Below are 19811 nucleotides of genomic sequence, written 5' to 3'. Positions count from 1 at the left end.
ACATACTTCTGATTCTAAATCACATGATCCATTTGATCAGTGTTTTGATGTGAAGTTGGGAATTTGTGTAATTATACTCAGTTTGTGAGTCACTGAAGTTTAGCAGGCATTGTTTTATTTTAAATAGTATGCTAAGATTTCTATTTACTAGCCTTTAGGTCTCGTTTGTTCTGACAAATTAAACTTGCTTCACTGGAGGCAGCTATACCGAGGAAGAAAACAGAAAGCAGAAAGCAGACGGTCTGCTCAGACAGAGGCTTTTCAGGAAATTCATAAATCATTAGCAACAGAAGCACATCAACTAACGTAAATTGAATTGGCAGAGCAGCATGGAAGCTTGTCTTTTTCCAGTACAAAGATCTGAGAGGCAAGGAAATCAAATGTGATGGATTAGTATTGAAAAATGTAGGTATTTATAAATAAACAAAGTATTAGCAGCCTTTACTTGTGGCATTCAAAGGACTTTTAGAGAATAAAATAAAAAATGTAAAGGTTTCTTTCGGCAGTATTAATATATTAATAACAGTTGAACTTCCACTCATTCATGTCAGTCAAAATCAGAATTATCCTTGTATGAAGGTATTTCTATTTTCACACGGCTGTTCCTTTGACTTGAAGCTGATGCCTGCCCCATGCCAATTTTATTTCTTCTTGTAACTTCAGAACTGTCAGGTTACCTGACCATGTTTTTAGCTCTTTCGTAGTTCATCTGTCATTTGACCTACACTTCACCTTTCCTTTTGAACTACTTTTGGTTCAATAAGAATTTACTTTTTTCTATTTTTCATGCTCTCTGACAATAGTTGTAGAAGCTGAATCACACTAATATTCATTATATAACACTTCTCCCACATGATTTGTAGAGTAATACCCACTAAAGGCTTTTATGGTGTACTTTTTTGCCCTTGGTGCATTGCTTGATACTGACAGCAGTCTGCATTGTAAGAAATTTTGCAGTGCTACTGAAAGCCTTTCTTTTACAAAAAAAGGGACACAACTTAGAAAAGGAAGGTAGCTTCCCTGATGAAAAAGTCATGTAACTGTACAGAAATGCATAATGTATTGATTTAGTTTATTTGCAGACACAGCCCAGGTGAAAAAATTCACAAAAAGATAGAACTAATTCACAAACATCGAGTAATCACAGAAGGTACACAAATCCATAGACAATTGAAACCGTATAGAAATATTATTAACCCAGTTTAAAAATAGATGTGAATTAATTTTAGTATTAAATATGAGAGGGAAGCAGCAGGTGAGAGCACATGGTCAAAGCAGAGATGATGCTGGTGAGGAGGGAATTAGTTCATGTGTCCAGTGGTAAAGCACTTGCAGTCTGATTTTTGCTGAAAGTATCTTTTAAGTTGTGATATAAATGTGGGGAAATAGGAGACTTGTTTAAGATGAGGGGTACTGATTGCCAGAGTTTGGGTTGCAAAAATGGAGGAGGTTGGTATTATGCTATTTGGTTTAGGGTGCCTAGATTGAGCGATTTAACAGGGAGAAGGTGTGGAGCTTGTAGGAGGTGGTTTTATTAATGAGTCTGGCTGCAAGAGGTGGGAAGGCACTTGGTGGTGGTGGTTTGAAAAGAAGAGACACACTAGAGTACCAGGGCTGTGTAGGAGACTGACAGCCATTTGGCTTTAAAGAAGGCAATGGAGTGGTGTTCCTGAGAGGAGAAATGGAAATAAATCAGCAGATTTTGATTTCAGTGGACTGTAGAGTATATGTATTTTTTAGAGGTTTTTGCTATGATGGAGAGCCTATATTCAAGTTGAGCAAGGAGTACTCCTTTGCATATTGTAGCTGTAGCTAGTCTGGAGAAAAAGAGAGATATTTTCCAGGACCAGAAACAAGAGAAATGATCTTTTGCCTGGTGTTTGCAATGTGGTTTTGGAAATTAAGTGACTGGTCTAGCCATAAACCTACAAATTTAAAGGACCTTGTCATTTCTGTTGGGGAACCACGGACCACTGAGATCTGTGATGTTGAGAGTTTTAAGAGTGTTTTTCAGCTTTTGTGAAGTTCCAAATATCATAATATTTGTGATGGGTTTAGGAGTAGCTTATGGTTGTTTAGCCAAGAATTAAGTTAGTGGAGGTCAGAATGAAGCTGGGTTTGAATAGGTGAACATGAGGGACTGGATTGCAGAATAACCATGTCATCTGTATAGAGAGTGATAGTAAGGTTAGGGAGATTAGAGGGTAGTTTGTTAATAAAGATTGAAAACAACAGTGGGACAAGTATGGCTCCCTGGGGCACTCCTCTGGTAAGATGTGGTGGAAGTGATAGGGATGAGCCTATTTTGACTCTGAAATACCGGTTTGTTAAGAAATGTTGGAACCAGGTGACAGTGCTGGAGTGAAGGAACAGGAATTGGTCAATAAGATCAACGTCAGTGATGACAGCTCCTGAAAGGTTTCCTTTATTCATGTTGAGAAGATCTTATCTGGAAGTGATCATAGTGCTGTCATTGCACTGTGGTCTTACACCTGGTTGTAAAGGTAATAAACTTTTGAAGGCCATCAAAAGAGAAAGAGACACCTGAAAAGAAAAAAAAAAGAAGACTGAGCCTACTTCACCAAGATAATTGCTAAACAGCTGTCAGTTAAATTATTTAATCTGCAGAACCTTTAATACACTCTCTCAGATGGCAAAGAGTCAACAGAAAAGAGGTGTGTCACAATATTTCTAAAGGGCATAAGACAATAACTGATGATTCTTCACTACCTTTCCTGCTAATCACCAGTCTGTGAACCACAGCAGGTGCTGACACACGTCCAGTTACTAACCTTAGGTTATTACTACTTTGGCTGAGCTGCAAAATCCTTTGTCAGTCTGCAACTGTGCACTGTTTGAGTCTGTAAACAATGTGTCAATGAATATCCTCTAATAAATATTCATTGCAACTCAAACTTTCTTCTATATTTGTAACTACATAATCAAAGAAAATGAACATCTTTCTTACCTACATCCTCATCTGAAGAGACCTTTTGCATGTGAAAGAGTAAAGCACCCACAGCATGAATACTGACTGTAGTAATCACCATTAGATCTTCTTCTTCTTCTGGCTTTTCCCGGGTTAGGGGTCACCACAGCAGATCACCTGTCCTCTCATGATTGGCAGTGAAGTTTTACAGTGTTGAGTTGCCAGCCTGGTGCCCAACCTTCCACAGAAGGCACACACACACACACACACACACACACACACACACACACACACACACACACACACACACACACACACACACACACACACACACACACACACACACACACACACTCACACCTAGGGCTAATTTAGTGTCCAATCCACCTACAGCTGGATTCTGAAAATGCATACAGTGCAGTGTGTGTGTGTTTGACAATAATACAAAAGGAATTTATCAACATTTTCAAGGAAAGAAAGCAAATGAAGTCATGTAGCATGTTTCATTCCTCAACAAGTTCATGTCAAGAAGGACGTTTCACATGTTAATCCTTAAGGACCTGCTTTAATTAATAAAACGTAGAAAAACAAAAAATGCAGGACAAAGCATTTCAAAACTCAAGAATCTTTAGCTATTCAGCCCTTTAACAGAAAAACAAACACAGTGCCACACTGAGGAAATGAAGTAAAGCGCCTTTCGCCTGGTGCAATGACCAAACTTCTTCAGACAAAAAACACCAGGCACAAAAACAGTTAGGTTTATATCCTCACAAGAACACTCCTCCCACCACCCCTTAATTAAACAAATTAATTTTATTTTAGTGTTTCAAGTTGCAATTCATGTATATGATTAATTGCCTTTGTGTTGTATTGGTTAATTGTTTAATTAAGGGGTGGAGGGAGGGTCTTGTGAGGATATAAACCTAACTGTTTTTGTGCCTGCTGTTTTTTGTCTGAAGTAGTTTGGTCATTGCACCAGGCGAAAGGCGCTTTACTTCATTTCCTCAGTGTGGCGCTGTGTTTTGTGTTTCTGTTAAAGGGCTGAGTAGCTGAAGATTCTTGAGTTTTGAAGTGCTTTGTCCTGCATTTTTTGTTTTTCTACAGTTTGTGGTGTTGGTTTGACTTTTTACTTAGTTAATAAAGCACAATACCTGGATCTTAGGATGGGTCATGAAGAATAGCTTGTCTACATACCCTCTCTCATCCGATGCTGCTGAGTCTCATTCAGCTCATGTAATGACCCACTGAACAGCCTCTGCCATCCACTGAAATAATTATGTAAGTAAGGAATGGAAGTAGATTATGAGGCCTTTCATCTGTATCACACACACACACACACACACACACACACACACACACACACACACACACACACACACACACACATATCCACACCACATAAACAAATGCATTCAGTTGCCAGTTGCTAATACACCAACTGCATGTCTTGGAGATATGTGTATATAGGGTGGGAGAGTAGGGTCCTAATCATATGTCTCAACCTCTTGGCCCAAGAATTCTGGATAAAGCCAAAAATAATGGGAGGCAAAGGCCCAAAAATAGGGACAGGTTTTAAGTATTGCTCTTATAAGCTTAGAAACTTGATAGAATAACATGTTTTGTATGTGTGCATTTTCTGAAGGGATGAAAGTCAGAAATGTTCATTATTTTGTGACTTTAGTCCTGAATGATTTGCCAGAAAACCACAAATTTTATTTGGAATAGATCAAAATTATGAGGCAAAACTCTGGGCATTCAGCAAGAATCTGAACAGTTGAGAGGTATTGTCCAAATACAACACCCAGACAGCCACAGGGTTGACAAGCCATCTCCATACAGAAGGCATTCCAGATGAGAACCAGACAAGATGACCTATTCCTGTAAACAAGCTACATTGTTTACTGTGTCCTGCATATATCTCTAGGCCCTTAGAAAAAAAAAAAAGAAAATAAAAGAAATAGAAACTTTCTAAGATTCCAAGTTGACCAGTTCCTTTACAGATCTAGCTTCTGGCCTGTCCATATCCCCAAGACTGTTCACAAAAAGTAGGGGACCAGTCCTTTCTTATTTAAGGAGACAGAAGAAGCAGGTGTTTCCATACCTGAATGACAGCTTGATTACAGTGATTTTCTTTCAACCACCAAGGTGGAGCAACATCTTACTCTGATAACTTAGGGATTCCTGAATTTATTGAGCACACTGAAGTTTAACATTTTTTTACAATCCCCAGTATAAAGAATTCACTTTCTGGGAGCAGTACTGGATTCCACTACATCAACTCTTTTTCTTTCCCCAAGAGTTAGAAAAAAGTAGGATCTATAGACCGCATATCAAACCTGTCAGCTGCATTGTCAAGACTGTACACCATTTAAATTTCTTCATACATCTAGATTGTACTCACTGCAAGACTTCATATGAGGAAAGTTTACAGACTGTTAAAAAGCTGCAGAGCTTATCCTAAGATACTTTACAGCAACTAAATCTGGTGCTGCTGAAAAGTGTGAGAAAAGACTTAAGTGATGAGTGAGATTTTAAATCCTGTCTCACTTGGAATTCCTTTCACCCCTCTGTATATCATAACAGGTACTATAAACAACAGATCTTTATGTCCTTCATAATTCAAAGTGCATGCTGTCACTAATAGTGGTGACTGTGTGGTGTCACTGAGAGTGGTGACTATGATGTCACTGAGAGTTCTGTCTTTGTTGTGTCACTGAGAGTGGTAACTCTGTGGTGTCACTCAGAATGGCGACTCTGTGGTGTCACTGAGATCAGTGACCTGTGATGAGTCACTCTGGTGGCTGAGTTGTGTCACTGAGAGTGGTGACTGTGTGGTATCACTGAAATTGATTACACTGTGATGTCACTGAGAGCAGTTACTGTGTTTGTGTTACTAAGTGTGGTGATACTGTGGTGTCATTGAGAGATTACTGTGTTGTGTCACTGACAGTCAAGAATATGTGGAATAAATGAGTGTGGTGACTGTGTGGTGTCCCTCAGAGTGGTCACTGTGTTGTGTCACTCAGAGTGATGACTGTGTTGTGTCACTGAGAGTGGTGGCTGTGGATTCACTGAGAGAAGCAACTGTGTGGTGTCACTGGGAATGGTTACTGTGTTGTGTCACTGAGAGTGGTGATCATGTGGTGCTACTGAGACAGGCGTCTGTGTTGTGTCACTGATATTAGTGACAGCGTGGTGTCACTGAGGGTGGCAACTGTGCACTATCATTGATAGTGGTGACTGTGTAGTGGTACTCAGATTGATAACTGTGTGGTGTCAATGAGAGAGGAGACTTTGTGGTGTCACTCAGAGTGGTTACTGTGGCTCTAAAAGTGGTGCAGCAAACTCCATCCAGGGCTGTGAAGATACAGCAGCACTACAGTCACAAGGAACAAGTAACACAACACACTCATTGCCTCATTGCAGTGTAAGTGTGAATATAAATGATGGAGTATTGTGCCACAGTGGGCACTACAGGTCATCCTGTCTGCCAATCCGAAACATCTAATAGATTGATTAATCATGTCTCTTTGACTGAGATATGAGTGGCAATGCCATAGACAATGCTCACTGAAACATAAAGAGCTCACAGTGGCACCCCACTGGTAAAACTATTTTCAGTAATGGGCAATGGACAAATCCTAATATTGTATTGAATTCTTAGTCTGGTGATTAGCATGGAGCAGTAAGGCTACCATAATAGGAAGTGTTAATGAGCTACCTCTTTTAGTCCAGGGTTTGATTCCCTCAACCTTTTTTTGCCTGTTATAATACTGTAAGCAAGTTACTTACCCAAGCAGTGCTGTGGGAAAACTAAGAAATTGGGCTTGACTCCTGAATGGCTTAATGGATTGCATGCCTACTAACTACGTATAACTATGAACTTTTATGTCCTGTCTGTCAGTCTTAAGCTTGGAAGATGAGATTCTGTTAATTTCCTTAGATTCAGATGCAAGTGTTATGTCTTCTCACCCTCACCTCTAATACACAGGTTACTACTCAAAACCAAAGCGAACTGGGTAAACTTATAACACCCAAGTAAAAAAACATTGGGGTCTATACCCCTTCATCGAAGTTTACTTACCTCGAATGACTATTCATCGAACTGACATCATCAAACGGCCCTTCATCAGATGTTCACATTAGCAAATGTTTTTGTCATGAAAATAAATCACTTGGCCAACATACCTACATACACACATGCCACAGTACATCAAACCCACCAAAGTGGGGGGAGCTACCACCCATCCCTCCCAACTTATATATACCAACTCCGAGATCACACTACAGTGGGGAAAAGGGCAAATTTCTGTATGTTAGGAAAAATGTTCACTGATGTGGACATTCAATGACGGGCCGTTCGATGATGTCGGTTCAATGAATAGCCATTCAAGGTAAGTAAACTTCAGTGAAGTGATATAGACCCAAGAGACAGATGTTATAGGACACTACATGGAAGTGAGATTCGCCAATATTCACTGCAACAAAAGTAATGCAGAGAAAGTAGTTTACTCGAAAGAAAAATACTTTCAATAACGCATTGCAGGAAGCATTTTCAGTGAGAGAAAGACCCCATCTCCCCACATATGTAGGTAGTGTCGTCTGCACCTCTATAATTCTATAATCCTTGGTAAGATCAGTGTGTCTCATTGGGAGAAGAGAGTTCTTCCAACATAAAAGCATACAGACACTTGCATGTGCAAATGTGCGCGCGCACACACACACACACACACACACACACACACACACACACACACACACATTTTTACATCGTATTTCAGCATTTAACATTCTGCCTCTCTACCTTCATGCATTCCTGATTGCAGATGGATCCAGAACACACCACCTCATGAAGAGGAAGTGATTACATTTGTATTCTTTACATCTTGCATACAAACTAAGTATTGGTGTTTGAGATGAATATGCGCTGACCAGGTCAGGACACTCGACTTCCATCTCATTTCCTGCATTACTTTTGTCACCTTCCTTGGATTCAGGAACTATAAAAATCAGCATTCCTAGAACTAAGGCTGTGAAGTATAGCCGTCGTGAATCATGTTAGCCCAGTAAGTTCTCACAAACTGAAAAGTTTCCTTTTCCAGGCATTGCTCAGACTGAAACATTCAGCACTTTAATATAAATTGCGTATGGCCTGACCTGTGTGTTACTTTCATTAACCTCAGCATAACTCATGACAAACTGCTAAATGTCATAACACAACTGTTGCATCACTTATTTTCTCACCCAGAAAGGAAGGAGAAGCAATTCTAGTCAAGCATCTGTAGTCCCTATAGTATATTGCACATTACCCATATTCACAGCTGATTTTAATATCAAATGGAATCTGGACTTAAGTCATACTAAGTAACTGTTTCTTACTGCAACCTTTAAAAACTGAACACTGCTATGCCTCCTTAACAAAAGTAGGATGGCTTCCAGTGGTTGACAAGAGACAAATTAATGACGTGATTATTAATCAGGTCCTATATTGTTGAACTTATGTCTGTACTCATTTTGCTGTATCTCATTCAGAATTCACTCCAGAACCATTTACTTTTGCATCTGTTCTCAGGGGTGCTGGAAGCTGCCAAAAGCTTGGGGGGCACTGTCATCTGCAAAGTTCAACTGATTTATTTATTTATTTAGTTTCTAAAGCTGTCTGCTACCATAAAATAGAGGCAGGTATACAGTATGAGGTATGTACAAAGTCATTATGAAGAGCTGTATACACTGTCAATATAACTGCTTTAAGGATGACTGCAGTGAAACTTCATGCAAAGTTACAAACAAAACTAATGTTGCACCTCACTGTTGCGTGATCCTGTAGTAACAACATTATTGCTACCTTAGTGTACTGCTTCAGAGTAGTAATTTCTGTAGGGCATTGTAAAGCCTGGGTGAAACACACACATTCACAGTAATGAATACACATTCTTTCAGTAACAAACTACATGGAAATTCATGCAAACACACACACACACACACACACACACACACACACACACACACACACACACACACACACACACATACACACACACAACATATTTAGGGGCAATTAAGATCACTAAATTGCATAATTTGGGCTGAAAAAAGAAACCAGAGACCTCATCAGAAACCTAGCTGGACACAGAAGGGGTGTGCATGCTGCATGCAGAAGGAGCCCCATGCACTGCACCTGACACCAGAGAGCACCTCCACCCAACTACACCACTGTGTCACTACCTTTTGAGTAATCATGAAAATCCTTCTGTACAGGTTACATCAGCATTTCAGAATACAACTTGAAAGTGAGCAGTAACTAAAAAGTAGCCAACAAAGCCGCATTTCTATCCAGTGACATTTATTAACTGATGGAAATCAGTGATCTTGAGAAAAAAGGCAACAGGAAAACAGACTTCTCAAAAGAAAAAAACAATACAAAATATGACCTATTAATAGCATTGATTCTTGTTTTGTACATAAATGATGGAAGAATACTAAAGACTACAATTGTACCATTCAAAACACAAATCTCAGTACTTTTTAACCGTAGAGGTTACAAGAACTGCAGGCTAGAATGCCTGAATAAAGCAGCACCCTATCTGTCATTTATGCAAATCTCACTCATTTGTTTGTGAGCTAGATGACCAATGTGGTCCATCTGTGGACAGTGGTGGCTTCAGGTTCATTGTGTTGCTAGGACACAATATGGACAAAGTAGCTAACTGGAGGGGTGCATGTAAAGGTGTCAAAAATGTGCCAAAGATACATAGATATGTACTAGCTGAGTAAGTTTTATTTACATGAACGTAACCAAATGAAATATTACTATAACTTTCTGATAATAATATGAATACTATAAACAACCAATCGCTGTAAAGTATTTTAACATGGAACTTTCAGACATTAAGTTCTGACCCACCTCCCCCAAAAAGTCACAGCAATTATCACTTTAATGTGATCTGTGTCATGCTGCCTTGTGCTTTCTTCCATCAACTGCCTCCCTTATTTATCAACCTTCCTCTCTAAAATATGGAACACAACCTCTGACGATGTGGAACAAAATGAACAGCATCTAGAACCCTTACTAAACTTCATCTAGAAAGATCACAGCATAGTAAATATCTGTCTCTTCATATTCAAGAAAGTCTTTTTGATGACCTGATATGATTCAGTATTACTTACCCATGATTATTTATTTAAAAATCATAACAATTAATGTGTGTTAGACCATTTCAATGTGGAACAGTATGGAATGTAAATTTTAACACAAACTTAAATTAGCCTCTGAAGCAAAGGATGACCATAAATCCTTCTGCAGCTATATTAGAAAACCAATAAGCAACACAGTAGTGTCTAGAACTAATGCAAAATGACACGACCCCCTATGACCGACTAACATAGCAAATAAAACAGTAGACAAATTCAGAGCAAACTTTACCCCAGAGAATGTTATCTGTTCTCTGTAATTCCTGTATCTCTTACATTCAATATTATCATAAAGGAGTATGTGCTGAAGATACATTCTAAGACCAAAAATAGTACTCTCCTAAATGTCGGCAAATCATATAATTGCACCAACATGCGAACACTAGATAAAGAAAAGGTGGCGGGACAAATTTATTGCCACATGCCTACCTCATCTCTGGAGCAGACTTTCTCTGCAAGTTGAACAATGTGACACTGTAGCATCCTTATAAATCTATCCAGGATGATTGGATGGTTTCCTATAAATTTTTTCGTGGAATGACCTCATTTTGCCCTTCCTGAAAAAGAGGAAAAACCTAAGGGTGTTCGTTGGCAAGGTGAATGCAGTCTTTTGACTCAACTGCCTTGTAACTCCTTCAACCCTATAAGCCGCTTCAGGTGGCTGCTACAGGGAGCCTCCATTGTAGCTATCAACGTATTTGTTCAAGATCTGGGCACAAAGCCCCAAAATAAAGGACAATTTTTAAATACCGCATTAGTATTTCATCAGGCACTACCTGGTTACTGCTACAGGTAACCTCTTCCTTAGTTCTCAACCTTTTTGCTCAAGGGTAGAACAACTAATATTTTCTGCCTTGCTCAAGAAACTTTTTCTTAGTTATCCCTTTTGTCCATTTGTTTGTTAATTAGTTTCTCCCGGCTCTCTGCAAGCCAAATGCCCTTCACTGACACAGTTGTCGTCTATCAGCTCTGTTTTGTTAAACCTTTCTCTTTTCCTAAACTATCGCCAAGCTTTCCTGACAAGCTGTGGTGGATGGAATGCAGCAGTAACCTTCAAGCAATTGATACCTGCTTTGAAGGGCAGCTGCAGGAAGGGCCAAAGGATACTAATAGAAGATCAGGCCCCAGACCACTGACACATACATAAACCCTATGATGATATTAGAGAAAAGAAAGGCATATGGCCAAATAGTAGTTATCACACTCTACCACATGATGCAGATGAAAGCAGCTGTGACCAAGTAGCTAAAAGTAATCACTACTTAGGAAAAAAAATCTGGCATAAATTAAAAAATAAGGAAGCAATCCATCGGCTGTAGTAAGGAAACAAAGATGTTTCAAATTCCATCATTTCCATTTCCTCAGAACTGTAGTTCTTTTAAAAAACATACTTAATCAACCTGCCTTGCAAAAAAAAAAAGAAAGAAAACAGAATATCACTATACAAGTGTTTAATAACACAGCCAGCATAGTCTAAAACCCATGAAACATACACACTTTTTTTAAGTTTCATGGCCATTATTTTTCTTTATTAATTAATTTATTTAAGAGAGTAAATTAACTGTTACACTGTACAACCCAGAGTCAGAAGTGAAGAAATAAAATATCATGTGTATTTCTGTTTCCCATTGTCTTTTGGCAGTTCATTATAGACGTGTATCACTATAGAGAAAAGTCCAATAGATTTACTTACTTGTTTGTTAACTGGATAAGTTAGATTATTATTAGTCATGGCATGATGGTTTCCAGAAATACAGATCAAACAATAAATTGTTATTACTCTTCTCGGAAATCACCAACACAACACAGTGTTTACCACTACTGGCACTAAATAAACACAGCATGGTGTTTACCACTACTGGCACTAAATAAACACATGGTGTTTGCCACTACTGGCACTAAATAAACACATGGTGTTTACCACTACTGGCACTAAATAAACACAGCATGGTGTTTACCACTACTGGCACTAAATAAACACATAGTGTTTACCACTGCTGGCACTAAGTGAACACAACATGGTGTTTACCACTACTGGCACTAAGAGACCATGCACCTCCTTTCATGAACAAGCAAGCATGGACTGTTTCCTTGCTCTCCTTGTATAGAGGCACTCCTCTCAAATGTCAAGAATTTTGCAGAGTGTTGAAGATTTTTGCCTTACATTGTTTGGTTTCTTCCTCAAAAATGTGTATTCTGTCAAATCTCTAAAAAATTGCAGTCTCCAAATAATGATACTCATTCGAGTTTCAGACTTTATATCTTTCAGAAATCCATGCTAATATAAAGTCTGCTTATTCTTTCAACTTTCTAAGTTTATAAATCTGTCCCTGATTTTGGCTGATTGTACCACCATTACGTTTATGCTTTGTTTAGAATTCATGAGCAAAGAAGTGGAGAATTTTTGAGCAACGAAGTTGATAATCTCGGTCCTGGTCTTAGTCACGGTTCTTCTGCCGTCATGTGGCTGATCTAACATGATGATGGGTGAGGGGTAAAGCTCTAGTAAATTAAAATTTAAAGGGGCCACAGAAAAAGTTGTGGCATTCTGATATTTGAATAGCAAAATTGTTTTTCCCCCCAAGGCAAATACCAAAAGGTTGAGAAATATGATTTCAGCAGTCCCCAATTTTATCATACATTTTGCCCTTTCCTTTGCCAAATCTTTTACTTTTACAGTGAATCACTAAAACTTATAAACTATAGCAGGTCCGGCACTATCACCAAAAATGAAAGTAGTAGGTAAATGACATCTGTACCTATTACTTTGCGGGAAAGAGGAATAGTGCTAAATTAGTCAGCAAATAAGATGCAGTGGTGTATGCATTTGGTGTATTTCTATTTTAATTTATATTTTTAAGCTATGTAAGGCACATTAATCTATTCGTTTAAACTGTAATTCATCTATTCATTTAAACTGTGTGGGGGGAGGCATGTGCCCTCCTCTCCATATGGTCATGGTGCCTATGTCTATTCTTCACATGTTAAAGACTGAAGTTAAGATTGAAAGTCGAGAAAGAATGAATTCTTTCAGCATGCCAGCTGTGATTTCCACTCTATATATAATGCATGTATATATTGTGATTTTTCACTCACTCTGTATATAACTTAACATGTCTGTTGCCTTTATTCACATAAGCCAACTATAATATTCACTTTGTATGTAATACACCCATTCACTCATCTGCAACCCCCATTTTTCCCACTTTTGCACATGGGGTTAGGGTGCATTTCCGCAATGACAATCATCTAGAGCCAAGTATCACGCCTCTGGGTAGCTAGCATATAAGCATATATATATATGTATTACATTTTGTCATTTCTCTTTATTTAATGTTATACAAGTATTGTGTTTTCCCTAGGCTGAGACTGAAATGGCCCAATGGGACCAGTGCTTTACCCTGGATAACAAATTCAAAATAAAACATACATAAATGAATAAATAATAAAATAAAGAGCAAATGGTTATGGAGTGACTTTTGAATGAGAGAAAATTTGCTGGATGGAAAAAGTCATGCACCCCTGCTCAGGAAGTTAGGCTATCCGTATAACTGCAGCAAGGAACTGCAGTTCCCACTTTAAATTATATGTTATTTAGCATCTTTTCAAAGCTTTTTTAAACAGCCTTTACTACAGGGGCACATGATGTTTCCTAGATGCCATTCCCCTGAAACAACAAATTCAGATTTATATTTACATATACTGAAACCTGCAAACAATTTTTTTATATTGCACCTGCTCAGTACTGACTTAGGTTTTACACCTGCTTTTTCTGTCTTGCTGCTTCTGTTAAAGTTTGCTTGAAGGGTGGAGTTTAAGCTGTGCACAGATACAGTCTGGGTTTGCTATGAATAATTGCACCTTGTTTAGTCAACGTGATTATTCTGCTCCAAAACATCTAAAACCTTGAGAGGTCACTATTCATAAAAGTAGCACTCCCAAGGTTGGAAAACAGAAAAGCATTTTGTTACAGGAGCACGCATACACATCACAAATATAGCAACACTGCGCTTGCACAGACGTGCAGTTCTTACCTTCTTGCTCTTGTCCAGACTGTGTGCCAAAGCAAGGTACTGACAACGTTCCAGAGAAGGTACTCTGAGTGTTGATCACATTGCCAGAGACAGACAGTATGTTTTCTATGCTGGCTGCAGAATGTTGTTGTCTAACAGCTGCACTATTGTGTTTCAGATTTAGTGTCTTTTTTTACTTTTATTCCAAAAGTTTTTAGAAGGTCACTTGTACTTAGCATTCCACTTATTGATATTCTTTACAGTTTCTCTTTTTTCTTTTGTTTTCTTTTCCTTTTTATTGCCAAATTAGTTGGAGCTGAACATTCTGTTACAAACTATTTGTTAACATGCATTTGTTATAAGATGCCTTTTACTTGTTAATTGTGTATGAAAAAGGCTTAGTGTCTACTATATCAAGTATATATAAAAGTTAAAAAAAGCCTATGTCTGACTAAACAACCCAACAGCATCAGCCCACGTAGGTTATTAAAGTAAAAAAAATGAAACAAATATAATATGATCAAATATTAAAGTATGTAATAATAATGTGTGCATAAAATATACTACTACTGATTTATTATTATAATTATTATCATCATCATGGGCTTCATACGCAAAGAGATTCAGGTGCATTGTACAAATGCAAGCTGAATGGGTAGGCAGCCCCGACAGAATACACACACATGCTGCATGCTGTGTGTGTGTGCGTGTGCAGGCGTGCGCTGCAGTGCGTGTGTGTGTGTGTGCGTGTGTGTGTGTGTGTGTGTGTGTGTGACGTGACTGTAGGTCAAGGCAGACACAGCACCTACTTATGATGGCTGAGGTTGTAGACAGGAAGTGGTATGAATGCCCCTCTCAATGCTGAATTCTTTAGTTTATACTTTACAGAGTTAAAAATGCAAATAAATTAATGGATCATGCATTCTACAAACTCAGGCTGTGCTCATCCATTATTCTTTTTTGCATGTATGTTGCAGGATATCTCTCTTCTTTCTGTTACCCAACATCCATGGTGAAACAAAATGGAAACCCATTAATTTGCATAAGTCACATTTGTCCCAGCTCACAAGAGCTGCCATCCTCCCTGCCCCATTGGAAATAAACATTCCAAAATAAACCAGGAGGCTAATTGAAAAGGGCAGAGTTCCTGCTGAAATCCATGAAAATACTTGAGCTGTCTTCAAATGTATAGTAGAAGAGGGGCTGTAAATGTCATAGAAATAAATATGCCAGCTTTCACTTAGTGAACAAAAGAAAGAAGTCTATATAACAATAGCAAAATCATCAGCACTTCTCCAGGAAATGACATTTTCATGAGTGGCATGTTTACTTCAGTAGCCACAAATAAATGCAGTGTTATTTGTATGAATGAGCATGTTTTGAACTTAAAAAAATACAGTATACTCATGGATTATATGATCTATTTTTAGCACCCATGAGAACAAAAAATAATATTTACCTCTGTCAGTATTTTTCATGGGAAATATTCTATAAGAACAATGGATTTCTTTATCCTATACTTTTTCATCAAAGTAAATACAGTGTTCTCTGTTTTTACTTTCCAGCACATCACTACCCCCCACCCTCCCAGACTAGAGCTACTCAATTAAAAAGTATGTTGCTGTTTGCTTCTGACTCATAACTATTTTAGTAATATACGTTTTGCGTCATTAATTTTACATCCCGTACTTTCATAGCTCAGCAACATAGGAGGTTCCAGCCTGGAAATATTCGCTCATGCTGACTGCTTATTCACTGTTTGAGATAAGAGCCGCAGTAGTTATGGGATTGTGTTGAGCGTTTTTATTCTGCCCTTTGGTGCATACATCTATTGCAAATTACTTTGAGGCATGAAGCACAGGACTGACACCGCCTGCACCTTTCAGAACAGATTCTGCAAAAAGCAGTGAAAAGGGTACTAAACCATTTTATCTTACTCCAGGAACGACACTGAATAATATCTTGGGGCTTTCAGAAATGAAAATACTGTTGAGCAGCCAGCAGAAGTCTGTCAGTCTAGTACGTACAATGGTTAACATACAGGAAGTTAGAACTATTCCCTGAACTCTCAAGCTTGGGTGCTATGTGTGTGTTAGGAGCCTGATTAAATGTGACCTCCCCCAGACACAGATAAATGTAGACAAGCATGCCCAAACATAAACGCCGTTGCATGGTTAATGTAACAGTTATAAGCAGTGCATGAACAACTAAGCCTATAGGAGGTTAAGTATTTCCCCTGTATGTGTGTCTCACTTCACACACATACATGTGTTCATGCAGAGGACACATAACATGTTTACAGCAACACAAACACACACACGCACACATACACACATTGATTGTCCTACCCGAGTGTTTAAATCAAACCTCCTAGGTGTGGGTGTAGTAATTCAAAATTATTCTAACATATTCCTTTTAGAAGATAAGCAGGGAATCATCTAGTAATGCTGTAAAGAGGAATTTGTACACTGAAGAAATAGCTTATTAAGGTTCTTTAATTAAGCAATAATGCACAGCAGGGTGAGTTTTACAACACAGACCATATGCTGAAGAGCAGAATTACTATCATGCATTACATTTTAATTACACTTTCATTTTGACATGCCAAACAATTCTTATATTTCACTTTTTTACTTCATTTGTATTGGATATAAGAATAAATTCTGAGTAGTACAAAGCATTACAAAATATGTCTAGAAGGTTTAAACAGCAGCATAGCAGATCTTGGATTTGGTAGCTGTGAGACAATGACAATGTTTAAGCAGCAGTAAGAGTTGTGTATTAATGATATAATAAAGCTATATTTTTCTTAACATTATAGACATTAACTGAGGTATTTATGACAACCAGTGCTGGTAGCTATTGTTGGACAAGTACATAGCAGTGACCTGTTTTGTATTAAATGGTATGCGGGGACTGATGTTCCTTCTTTCATTGCTTCCTCAGATAGGTACCTCATTGCACCATTGGATAAAGTATGTACAGAAAACAGACTTATTAAATCACTATTTGTTATGGCAAATGTTTATTATATACCATATAGAACAGTTGTTTGCAGGTTTCTCCGTAGTTGTTTGGAAAATTATAAAGTGTTTTGGCATAGAGAACCCTGATTCATGCCTTAGAATTGGACATACACATTGTGTCCTTATTCACTATTCACCAGTGTGACTTGAGGAATCACAAAGCCCTTTTCTCAAAGTCAGGAAAAGCATTCCTATTTGGGATATCTTAGGGAAGTGAAGCAATTTTTTGAATCCCACAGGTGGTTCTGCTGATATGCTCAGCTCCCTCTTTAGTGTGGTAGAGAAGGTGCAGTTTCCCATTTTGGAATGATAGAAGACATTCCTCATTTAAGGGCGGCCACAATGGTGCAGCGGTTAGCGTCGCCACCTCACAGCAAGAGGTTCTCCAGTTCGATCCTCAGCTGGGGTGCCTTCTGTGCGGAGTCTGCATGTCCTCCCTGTGGTCACGTGGGTTTCCTCCAGGTGCTCCGGTTTCCTCCCACATCCCAAAGACATGCTGTAGGTGGATTGGATACTCTAAATTGGCCCTAGGCGTGTGTGCCTTCTGTGAAAGGTTGGGCGCCAGGCTGGCAACTCGACACCGTAAAACTCCACTACCAGTCATGAGCGGACAGGTTATCCGCTGAGGCGACCCCTAACAGGGAAAAGCTGAAGGAAGAAGACATGCCTCATTCAATTTTGAATGTCAGAGGATCTACATTGCTCAGTTTTGGTATTTCAGAGGAAATGCATCATTCATTTTTTAGATGTCAGAGGAATTGCATCACTCATTTTTGCAATGTCAAACTAACTGCATCGCTCATTTTTGCAGTGTCAGAGGAACTACATTGTTCAATAAAAAACAACAAATCGGCCACAGACCCAGTCAAAAACCGAAGCTCTAAGGATTTAAATAAATTTGTACTATTTTTGACCGGGTCTGTGGCTGATTTGTTGTTTTTTATTGTTTTTCTGCTTTGGTGTGGTTATTACAAACTACATTGTTTAGTTGTGGGATATTAGGAGAACTGCATTATTCAATTTTGGGATGTCAAAAGAATTGCGTCTTTCAATTTTCAGAAGTCAGAAGAACTTTCCATTTTGGGATGCCAGAAGAACTGTAGCTTTCATTTATGTGATGTCTAAAGAACTACATTTTTCCATTCTGGAATATCAGAAAAAAAGTGCATTGTTCAGTTTTGTGAGCAGTGAGAATCATTTCGGAGCATTGTAAGGTGTTTAGTAGTGGTACTTCACTTTTGGACCACCTGGAATGGTATTCAACCCCCCAATTAACATCCTTCTCCATTTTCTTCCTTTTTATTGAGGGGACAACCAAATGCTGTTAGTGGGTCTCAGGAGAGGGACTTCACACTTTCATCATATGTGATCCTCTTCTAAAACAAAAATATTGGAAGAAGTTATCTGATTCTTCTTCCCAAATAGCACAGCGTATACTCTGTGTAGTGGACTCCAAGAAATGTACTTCTCTGTCTTCTGATTACAGTCCTGTTGATATAGAGACAAGTAACGTTTTCATGCCTTAGCTTTTGGCCCAGCTTTAGTTGACATGCTGCATTTTTAGTTAACTGATATTCAGCGGATATCACATAACCATGCTAGCACTGATAGCATAAAGGGATACAGCCGTCACAGTAGCCCAGGTGATCCACATTTAACGAGTTCTGAAGCTCTTGACGGTGCTACCAGAGAGGCTGTACAAGCACATCCTCAGAAGGAGAAGCAGAGCTGTCAACACAGTCTGAAACTATCCTAACACAGAGGGGTGGCCTTGGGGTGGGTGTTAAACTTACCACACCACGAATGTGTGGTACGCTTCATAGTGAGTGTAGATAAGTGGGCATTGACAAGAGGAGAATATTCTAAATCACTCTTGTAACATGATTCCCACATGCTTCCTAGGGTGTGGGGTTAGGTATTTCCATAATTTCTGGCATGTGAGAGCAGAAAGTACCCTCATGGCAGCCTGAATGACAGTCCGAAGGACAGCTCTAGCTTCAGTTCCAGATAAAATCAACAGAGCACAGAAATGAATGGAAATTGTCTGGCTAATGCAAAGTGTGATGGTTAGAAGACACAGGGATAGAAATTACCTAGAAAAATAAAAATCTCCTGCCCTGTACATATATGAGAATCTGCTCATCCGCTCATGTAACACCCAGAAAATTTTAGTAGCCTTTTTCAGATTTTAAAGTTGTACAAAAATATATTAAAAGAGAAATAGAGTTTCACCAGTTTCTCAACCACCTAAGCCCTTCCCATAACATAGACACATACAGCTTTTAGACTTTGCGTTAGTTTGTGTCTTTCAGCTTTTCCCGGTTAGGGGTCACCACAGCGGAACTCCGGTCCACTAATGATTGGCAGTAGAGTTTTACGTGCTGGCTTGCCGGGCCTAACACACAACCTTCAACGAAGGAATGCCCGTTCACGCATGTCGCCACACAGAAGACGCTCTAACTGAGGATCGAACGGGCAACGTCTAACTGTGAGGCGACAACGCTACCGCAGCACCACCACCACTATTCTGTTATTTGCTATACGTTGCCACTTTGCTATTAGGCTAAGGATTATTAGTATGAGCTATATCAAATATATAAATAAATCCATATATCTTGCTCCTTCTCCGTCTCTCTGCCTTGCTGTTACAAT

Source organism: Protopterus annectens, chromosome 4.part0, assembly GCF_019279795.1.
Source record: "Protopterus annectens isolate FY-2018-M chromosome 4.part0, PAN1.0, whole genome shotgun sequence".
In the NCBI taxonomy this organism is placed as follows: domain Eukaryota; kingdom Metazoa; phylum Chordata; order Ceratodontiformes; family Protopteridae; genus Protopterus; species Protopterus annectens.
This window is presented reverse-complemented; position numbering follows the sequence as displayed.